Below are 10,821 nucleotides of genomic sequence, written 5' to 3' on the forward strand. Positions count from 1 at the left end.
AATATATTATGTCTCAGATCACATAGTTATATTTTAACAGTGATTTCTGAATCTTCATTAGGATTACCATGAGGAGACAATTTTAGCTTCTCAGATAATATTATTGAGGTGGCTGCCTATTTTATTCTAAATGATTTTTGAGTTATGTGCCAGACACTGTGGTGGTTACTGGGATTAAAGTAGAGAATGAGCAGACACTGTCTGCATTTATGGAGTTTATATTTTATTGGAGAAGAAGTATACCAAAGGAATAATTTAGAAATAACTTATGAATTACCCCTGTTGCATTGTAATGTGTTTTTTTCCTTTCCCCTTCCTCAGTCTGCACCCCCTTCCCCATCCTACCTGGAGTCTGGCTTGTAGGGAGACCCAGAAAACAGGGTGTTTGGAAATTTGACTCAGGGAGACAAATATTCTTTCATGTAATAAAATGCAGAGAAATATTAGGTGTTAATCTTGGTATTATGAAGAAGCTAATAGCTCTGTGTTGAGAATCTGAAAGACTGACTGTAGTGAAGACTTTTTTCTCTTTATTTTCTTATCTCAGTAATGAAAATCTCCAGAACATTTGACAATAAAACATTAAAGAGCCAAGCAAGACGATGCCCAGTGACAGACTATGGGGTCTAGTTGAAGGTGTCAGTGAGGAGAAAGCGATACAAAGAGATTCCTGAACACTGTGGGAGGAAGGGGACAGAAAAGGGCCCTGGGCAGAGAACCATCTGCCCTGCCCGCATCTAGGTTGGCCATATGGGAGTGCCATGAACATGTAGAGCACTGGAGGAGCCAGGTATGGGACCAGCTATCCAGACAGTTATCAGTGATTCTACCCCCTGGCATTCGCATCCTTGTGTAGTCTCCTCCTACACTGGAAAGGCCCGACATATGTAACCAATAGGACTGTGGAAATGATTGTGTCTTTCCAGTCTGTGTCCTAAAATATATGTGGCTTCTGCTTTGTTCTCATGCATCAGCTGATCTGGAAGAAGCCAGCTGCAGTGTTGTGAGGACTATCGAGCAGTGCTGTGGGGAAGTCCATAGGCAAGGAACTGCCTCCTCCTTCCAAAAGCCATGTGAGTAAGCAATCTTGGAAGTGGATCTTGGAGCCTCAATCAAGCCTTCAGATGACTGTAGCCAGGGCTGATACCTGAACTGCAGTCTCGTGAGACTCGGAGCAAGAACCACCAGCTGAGCTTTCTCTGAACTCCTGACCCAAAGAAACTGTGAGTAATAAAGCTGTGTTGTTGTAAATTGCTATGTGTTGGAGTAACTGATTGCGTGGAAATAGATAACAAAAATACCGAGAAAGGAATTAAATAGTCTATTCCAAGTTTCCACTGCCCTGTGGATTCTGAGCTGAACATGTTGCTCTAAACTGAACTATTTGTTCATTCTTTTAAATTCTCTGAGTGTGTTTGATTGGCGCAAACAAAACAAGACAAAACAAAACAACTCTAGGACTAAGTACTATACCACCCCACTTTTCCACAATGAAGTGTGTGGTGTTCAGGTGACAATTTCAAGTGCTGAAAGGAGAAATGCAGGGTACAATGAAAGAATACAACTTGTTAATACAGCTCTGGTCACAGGTGTGAGAGATTGAATAATCTGAATTAAACTGCTCGGTGTGCACCTGTCCTAAGAATCGTCAGCTTGACATTTTCCTGCTGAAAGTATCTAGGTTCTCAGCTCCACAGTACAATTAACCTTTTCTTATTAAAAACACTTATTTAAATCAATGTCTACTAATTTGGATCATATTTTTTTTCTTACTTACCCTTTAAAAAACAACTTTGTTGCTGTCTCTTTTGGTAAAAGAATATTCTAAAACCCTTTCTTTACATTCTACATTACAGCTTCATTTCAAAACCCAGATCTTTAAGATTGGCATTGCTTAGCAAATGAACAATGACTTTTACCACCGCAGATACCTCATTAAAGCTTTTGTTGTGTAATGTAACGGTTTTGTCATTGCATGAAAGGATATGTACCAATGATTCTAATAATTGAAATACCTGGAGTTTTCTTCTACCTGGAGAAAAGCTGATTGAAATTAATTCATTAACAAAAAACCCACTGTGTTCAGCACAGCAATTTCAAGGAGAATGATGCCACTATCTCCCTCTCTCAGATGTTGCTATTCACATGTTTTACATCCTGAACCATGGGGATTTCAATACTGTTTAAGCATTAGCATAAACAAATATGTGAACCAGATACACCTGCCTATTGCTTCATAGATCTGACTCATTCCTGTCTTTAACTTTGTCATCAAATTCAAAAATCTTCACTAGCTCCACAGAGATTACATAAGGAAAGTCAGCTTCTGGTGCCCTCTTGTGGACAAATACTCCTGCTGTTAGTCTTATTGGCAGCTCAGTTGCAACTGGTTTAGAAAAATCTGAAAGGATGAATCATTTTTTTTTTCATTTATTTATGCAACATGATTTGAATTTCTGAAACAGTGTGATTCACTTCTCACCCACTTATAGGACTGAGGAACTGAGATAAATTTCTATTAAAGCAAACATGAGACATTAAAAAGAACCCTTGATAAAACAATTACATTACAATTAAACTTGATTTGTTGGGTGGGATCATTTGTGCTCACTTATATTGATAATAATTAATTGCCAAAACACCAATTCTCTGCTCCCTTCCTTCCTGTTTTAAGAATCGACTAAAGGGGAGCCTTCCATTCGGTATTTATTTCTTAGGTATAGAATCCACCTTGGGTAGGAAGAGTGTCCCCTGCAGGAAGGGTCGTCAGACACAATCCCTAATTCATCCCAGCGCATCTCCCACTTGTGGTCCCTCTGGGCCTCCATTGATATGTTAGTTTTCTCTCCCCGAGGTCAGGAAAAAATAATTGAGCAATCACTGAGCACCTACCATGAGCTGGAGTGACCCTAGTGCGATTAGCACAGTGCTTGTGCAACCCATGTTGAGATCACACAAAGCTAGGAATTAGGCCCACAACATGGAGATTATGTCTCTGATCCTGCTTGTACTTGCCTCTGTAGAACCTCCAACTGCCTCCAGATATCTCCATCCCAACTATTTCTTGGAGTTTCCATCTATTTCCGAAAGCGTTCACACTGAGTTCTCTTAGCCACCATGCAATCACACATTTTCCTTCCTGTACGTGAGACGCCGAGGACAGGCAGGCCACCTGGTGTCTCCAGTCTGTGAGTAAGCAGCTGCTGAACATATATGTGGCCATGAGGATAATAGCCCTGAGTGGCTGAGGCCAGCTGAGGTCACTGGGGCTTTGCTCCGTGGCTGGAAATGCCCTGGGCACTCCTGGTGTGCGGAGCTCTACTTGTGCCAAGGCTTCACTTGGTTCTTTGATTTCTCAAATCTGTACTGGCTTCATGTCCAAATGAGGAAAGTTCCTACCCTCTCTTTTGTCGTCTGTGGGAGGTTTCAGAGTAGTATTGATTTGGGTGCCCAGTATTTCTCAGACCTTTGGGCTAAGCAGCTCTCCTACATTTCTGTTGATGGCTTCTCCCCTCGGGTTCTGGCCCAGGTCCCTGGAAACAGGCAAAGTGCAGGGGACTGGGGTGCAGGATGGGGGGAGAATGGAGGAGGCCGGAGGGTTCCAGGCAGGAAGAATGGGAGTCACAGAACAAAATGAGCTACATTCACTTAGTATTACTCCTCTCGCTCTTTAGCCAGGGTATTTTTTTATTAAAACAAACAGTGAGTTTCACTTCCTTGTCCTACTTTGCCCTTCTCTCCCCACCCCTGAGCAGATTCCTTGTGGCTCTGATTCATCCATTTGCCAGAAATGCTCAGACATGTTTGAGCCTAGGAAGCATGCCACTTAGGCTTGGCTTGAGTGGGTTTCTCTCCATATTCATTAGTGGTAACAAGCATGCAGGTGGATGGTGGTGGCCAGTTTAAGGGGAAGGAACATCTTTAAGTGGAAAATGCTGGCGGTCCTCATGCTTCTAAAATATTCTAGCAGTTGCTCTTACAGGGAGACTACATCTCATGGAAACTGAGCACTCTCTACATGTTGCTCATCTGAACTGAGATGCGGTGTCAGTGTAAAATACATGCCAGAGGCTATAATTAATATATAATAGTGCGTTGCATATTTTTCAAAAAGATTTTATTTATTTTTAGAGAGGGGGGAGGGAAAAGAGAGGGAGAGAAACATTGATGAGAAAGAGAAACATCGATCTGTTGCCTCTCCTGTGTGCCCTGACCAGGACGAACCTGCAAGCCAGGCATGTGCCCTGACTGGGAATTGAAGTGGCGACCTTTCAGTTTACAGAACGATGTGCAACCATCTGAGCCACACTGGTCAGGGCCCTATTGCATATTTGAAAATTTAGAGAGTAGATCTTAAAAGTACTAATCACAAGAAAAAAAATTTTTTGTGAACATATGTGGTGACATGTTAAGGAGACTTAATGTAATCATTTGACCATTTGATCATTTCATATAAAGGAAATATATTATGAAAATTAATTTTGCCTTTTTATTTTTACTTTTTAAAATGTGGCTGCTGGAAAATTTTGAATTATATATGTAGTTTGAATGGTATTTCTCTCTATAAGATAGTGCTATGGTCCACATACATTTATGCCTTTTCTTGACAACTTAGGGATACACAGAAAGGACATTACTTCTGGAAGAAATTAGACTAAGACAGGTTACCTTTTGAACATCAGACTATTCTAATTATATTTATAATATTTTTGTATATCCAACATATATAAATACATAAAGGGTGAACTCTGGGTTCAGACATTATGGATTCAAATCTGGATGCCATCACTGAATATCTATATGACCTTGAACACGTGTCTGAATCTGTCTGAGTCAGCTTTTCCCCCCACTGAGCCATAGGCATGATATTATTATCTAGGTGTATAAACTCAGATGTGCAAGAAATACACATTTGTCTTTCCCTAACCGAAATTAACTTCTATTATGAACACTCAATTCTCCCGTTGGTGGAAACAATCTCAGTCCGGTCAGGGCTCACTGCCCCCATGTACACAGGTGTTCCCTTTCACCTGACTAGTGCTAATACGAGGCGGGAAGAACATGTGGTCCTGGTTGTCATCGTCCATCCCTGCCGGCCTTGGCGGGGACATTCTCTTTCCTGTCTGGGGTGCAGTCATTAAGTCTGCTCTTTCTTCCTCATCCCCACTGCCAGGACTCCCCAGGTGCCCTAGGTCTCTCTTCTATGTGAGAACCACTTTACAGTTTATGGTCATCCAGTTACAAAAGCTACCTCATAGATGCATTAAGAGGAATGAATACGGTGATCCATGTAAAGTGCTTAGCAAATGCCTGATACAACTTAAGTAGCTAATAAAGGTAGTTATTGTTAATGTTGATGCTGCTCTCCTTGTTCTCAGAGAATGCCCTTTGGGTTTCCAGAGATTTAGTTGCCAGAAAATGGGTGGGCGAGGTTAGATATTGTTATTATATATTTTTGATTCTTTTTAAGTAGTTGAGAATGAGGAGAGAAACTGGGTACCCCCAGGGGATACACACAAAACAAAACATTGGTCTCAATTACTCTTTGGTTCTGATCAAAAGACTAGCAGTTAGGATTTGTGCTGGGAAGACACATGCAGGTAGTGGGTAGTGGGGTGAAGACTGCTAGATCTTCTGCTGTTGGAAGGTGCCATTTAATAATAGGAAAAACAATGTGACAAATATTTATGAAGCATCTTTGATAACCCAGTAATGGTGTAAAGGATATAAAAGAAGTAGAAATCCTAGTCTATGCATTCAAAGGACTTACAAGTGGATACACAAAAAATACATGTTGCGCCCTGGCCAGTGTGGCTCAGTTGGTTGGAGTGTCATTCCAGAAGCCAAAAGTCATGGGTTTGATTTCTGATCAGGGCACATGCTTAGGTTGTGGGTTTGATCCCTGCTGGGATACATATGAGAGGCAATTGATCGATGTTTCTCTCTCTTATTGATGTTTCTCTCCCTCTCTCTCTCCATCCCTATCCCTCTCTCTAAAATCAATAAACATGTCCTCGGTGAGGATAAAAACAATGCATGTTGCATTTCTAAAAAGAGAGATGATGGTGAGTTGGCTGACTCTGCATGTTCTCATATATGGTGGCGAGTCTGCTGGGGATGCAAAGCTCAGGGTTAAAACTTTGGATAAAGAAACTCCATTTGTTAGTATATTTTGTCTGTGTAAGAAACATCCAAACTGTAGAGAATTTGTATAAAAATTTATTTGAGCCAAACACAGGATACACCTGGAAGCAATATCTCAGCAGAGTGAGCTAAATGTTTCAGAGAATATGATAGTTTACAGTTTCATTTATTTGTGATTAGGGAGGGAAGGTAAGGAAGATTATGTGAATGTGGGGTGGGAATACAGGATAGGTAGGATTATGTGCTCTCTTGAGGGTGGTTCATTTCAAATGTATTTTAATCTAGATGCACAGAAGCAATGGGCAGGGCTCGCTTAAGGCAAAGGTAACCCTCGTATTAAAGAGTTATGTTTCTGGGACATGACTACCCACTGAGACCTCCCCAGTTAGGAATTTGTGGTCAGATCACCCTGTGAGGTTACTTTCTTTTCTTTTTTACTGCATTTATTGGGGTGACACTGGTTAACAAAATTATATAGTTTTCAAGTGAAGTTACTTTCTTAGAATCCCTTTTTAGCTCAACAACTTTGAGTTAATAGAAATATCAGAAAATTACTCTAATTAACATTAAAAAAAGCTAGCTGGGTAATCAGAATGTTGATATATTAATATATGCGGGGGGGGGCATTCCTTTCAAGTGTGGACAATAGTCATTTAAAATGTAGTGACAGCTAATAGCCCAAGGAGATAAAATGAATAATTTTTTCAATTTTTATTAGTATTCACGTAATACATTCATTTTGTCCTCTGGCAGGTATTAGCTGATGCTAAAATTTTACTTTAAATGGATAAAATAAATTCTTTAGCATTAAAAATTTTATCTACTAATTATATGTTTAATATGAAGATTGGGAAAAGACTTTCAATATTAAATCCTAGTAGTTAAAATATCTCAGATAAGCATGTGAGAAACCAGTGTTTTGCAAGCTGATGGTTTTTAAAACCAGTGCTGCAAATCTCGAATGCCTCATTATCTTGGTGCTTCTTTTCTATGCACTCACATTTATCAAGGGATTAGGACTCGATCAGAACTTTGAATGAGGTGTTAGATTCGGATTAGAATAAGGAAAGAGGACACATAAGCTGGAGAGTGAATGACGCGTAGGAGCAAGGTGTGCAGACAGCCCTTCACTAGGATGCGGAGTTGAGTCAGGTTAGAGACTGACAGGAGAACATGCCTGTCGGACAGATTTGATGGGCAACATGTGTCACACCACATTGCACAGTGGCATGAAGAGCATGATATTTGTTGGAAAAAAACCAAGGAGGTTCATAAATCTTTTTGCTTGACTGTTTTACATTGTTTTCAGGTAAGAATTTTATGAACATTACATAACAGAGCCGGAGAGTCTTGTGCCTTCTCCAAGCTGCACGGCTTGTGGCCCTTTCCAAGGTCACTCTTGCTGCGTGCAGAAGGTAGCCCTCGCACCTCCCTGGGGATCCACTGGGGTCAGGATTCCATCGCTTTATGGAATGGCTATCAGTGAGGACAACTTCAAAGAGTTCGAATGTGGAATCTTCACCAACCCAGGAAGAATTCACGACTCTCAGAGTCCCACAGTGGCATCCAGCTCACTCCCAGGCAACAGATTGAAGGCTTTCAGCAAACTTTAGCTGGTTAATGCCATAAGGAAGAGGCTTGCCGGATGTCACACCCTTAGGAACAGGGTGTTGGTGGCCACCACAGCACAAACAGATCTGGTATATGACATAACTTTGCTTGGCCTTGTATCCCAGCCTGCACAGGGCTGGGTGGGGCCTGGGTGGGGCCTGGGTGGAGTGTGGGGGCCCCTAGGAGCACAGAGACATGGAGGTACTGCGAGCTGGGCACACTGAGAAGGGAGTGTTTGCATTGGACTGCTGCTTTCTTCATAGCTCCTGGGTATACTTCCCCTCGAAGTTACCTGGTGGCTACGCCAGACTAAAGGCTCATAAACCTTTTAACAATAATACTGGAATATGTGGAATACTGGAATACTGGAATAGATTGATTTCCACTTAGCAACTGGATGTGGTTAAGATGCATGTCATCTAATAAAATTTATTCAAAGATTTTTCTACCCCACAGCTCCATTTCAAAATGTAAAGTTTTGCATCAAAAAGGGGTGATTATTTTGTGTTTAACTTCTGTCAGCACTTGTTAAAAGTTAACTCACAAGCAGTTCTTTGAAACAGTGTTTAGAGAATCAGCTATTTTGAAATATGATGGGAACTAAAAAAGTGTCTTATTTTAAACTCCCTTTGCCGTTCAAAGCTGTCTTTTTTTTACATGGTAAATTATTTATTTATTTTAAAGATTTTATTTATTTTTACAGAGAGGGAAAGGGAGGAGAGGGACAGAAACATCAATGTGTGGTTACCTCTTGTGCGCCCCCTACTGGGGACGTGGCTGACCTCCCAGGCATGTGCCGTAGACTGGGAATCAGACTGGCGACCCTTTGATTTGCAGGCTGGCACTCAACCACTGAGCCACACCAGCCAGGGCTAGATGGTACTGTATTTTTCAGACTATAAAACACACTGGACCATAAGACATACCTAGGTTTTAGAGGAGTAAAATAGGAAAAAAAAACCCCCGCTCTACTGCCGCCTCCTGCCCCCGCCCCAGGTAAGCTACATTTGGACTATAAGACTCACCCCTATTTTCCTCGCAAATGTTTGGGGGGGGTACGTCTTATAGTCTGAAAAATAGGGTAATTTAATAGATAGGCTCTTTGAGGCCAGAGGTAGCATATGCCACTAACACATCTAATCTAGTTTATCATTAAATATTCTTGTTTTAATATTTCCTCTTGCATCTTCTCTAAATCTTATTTAATAACATTAAATTGAGTTATAAGATGTTAGAACTGTAAGGGAATTTGGTTCATATGGTTGTGAACTGTTTTTCTGGAGTTCTGTAAGAGATTAGAGAAATATAATTCAATGTAGTTTATTTTTTCCTAGGTAGTCTTAGGGACTGGGCCCACCTCATAATATGGCCCAAATCTCAATGTTCTTTCTGTGCTCTGTGTCTACAGACAAGCCCTTGTGTGTTCTTTGTCTGGTCTGTCCCCTCTTGGTTAATTTTGTTACTCAGTTTCCTGGACTCCATCCTCCCACAAATGAATGGAATAAATGGCATATGTATTTTCACGTCATGACTTCAGTAAATGTGGCAATGCTCCTTCTCACCTTCACTGTGTGTTTACCAGTGTGATGGTGAACTGGGTGTGTCCAGTTGGCTAGGCCACCATTCCCAGATATTTGATCTAACAATAGTCTGTTGCCGTGAAGGTATTTTTTGCTGAGATTAACATTTAAATCAGTAGACTCTGAGTAAAGCAGATTACCCCCCCTCATCCCACCACAGCTGAAGAAAAAAGACTACTTCCCTGAGGAAGAGGAAACTCTGCCTGCAGTCTGCTTTCAGACTCAAGCTGCAGCACCAACTCTTTCCTGGGTCTCCAGCCTGCAGGCCTATGTTGGCATAAAAACAAAACCCTGCAGGTTTCCTGCTTGCCAGCCTCCACAGTAGTGTGAGCCAATTCCTTAAAATACATCTCTGTCTCCCCCATTCTATTGGTTCTGTTTCTCTGGAGAAGACTAATACGATCAGTCAGTTAGGATTAATGGTCTACCTCTGCCCAAAATCCATCTATAATCCTGTGTGTTGGAGTTTAAAGTGAAAGTAAGAGACTAGAGTCAAATTTTATAGATGAATATATCAGTCTTCATGAGTAAAGAGAAGAAAAATGGAAATCCAAGAGCAAGGAGAGAATTTACTCAACATGATTTTATTATTGTCCCATAGCTATCCCTTCAGATAGAAGAGGATTTCACTGTGTCAGAGGTTGGTTACCATTGGGAGAAAATCCATGTCTGCTTATACAGTTTGGGAACACTTTTAAAGAGAATACAGAAGTACTATTTCCAAACTGCTGAATATATATTTAGGTTGAGGAGGAGAATCACAGTAGTTTACCAAAGTTTAAAGATGAAAAATACTGTAAATATCACAAAATTCACAAAGAAAATATATACTTTTTATTACTTCATTGCCTGATATATTGTGTTGTACAGGGTGTACATTACTTCCTCTCGATAGTTTTTTGGTGATATTTTTAAAATTACATTTTATTGATTATGCTATCACAGTTGTCCCAATTTATCCCCTCTTCTCTCTTCCACCCAGACCCGCCCCCCCCCCCCCCCCGCACTCCCCCAGTCAATCCCCACACCACTGGTCACACATTTAAGTTTTGGCTATTCCATTTCCTGTACTGCAGTATATCTCCATGGCTATTCTGTAACTACCTATTTGTACTCTTAATCCCTTCTCCTCTTTATCTGTTACCCCCATACCCCAGTCCCATCTGGCAACCATCAAAACACTCTCCATATCCATAATTCTGTCTCTGTTTGGTTGATAGATATATATTTATTGCCATTTTATTGTTCATAGTTTTGATTTTTTTTTCTGAAATAAGTCCCTGTAACATTTCATATAATAATGGTTTGGTGATGATGAATTCCTTTAGCTTTTTCTGGTCTGGGAACCTCTTTATCTTATCAAAGCTCTTTGATCTTTTCAAAGCTAAAGAGCTTCCCAGAAATAAATGATATCTTTGCTAGGTAGACCAATCTTGGCTATAGGTCCCTGCTTTTCATGACTTTGAATATTTCTTGCCAATCCTGT

This window comes from Desmodus rotundus, chromosome 1 (genome assembly GCF_022682495.2).
Source record: "Desmodus rotundus isolate HL8 chromosome 1, HLdesRot8A.1, whole genome shotgun sequence".
Taxonomy (NCBI): Eukaryota; Metazoa; Chordata; class Mammalia; order Chiroptera; family Phyllostomidae; genus Desmodus; species Desmodus rotundus.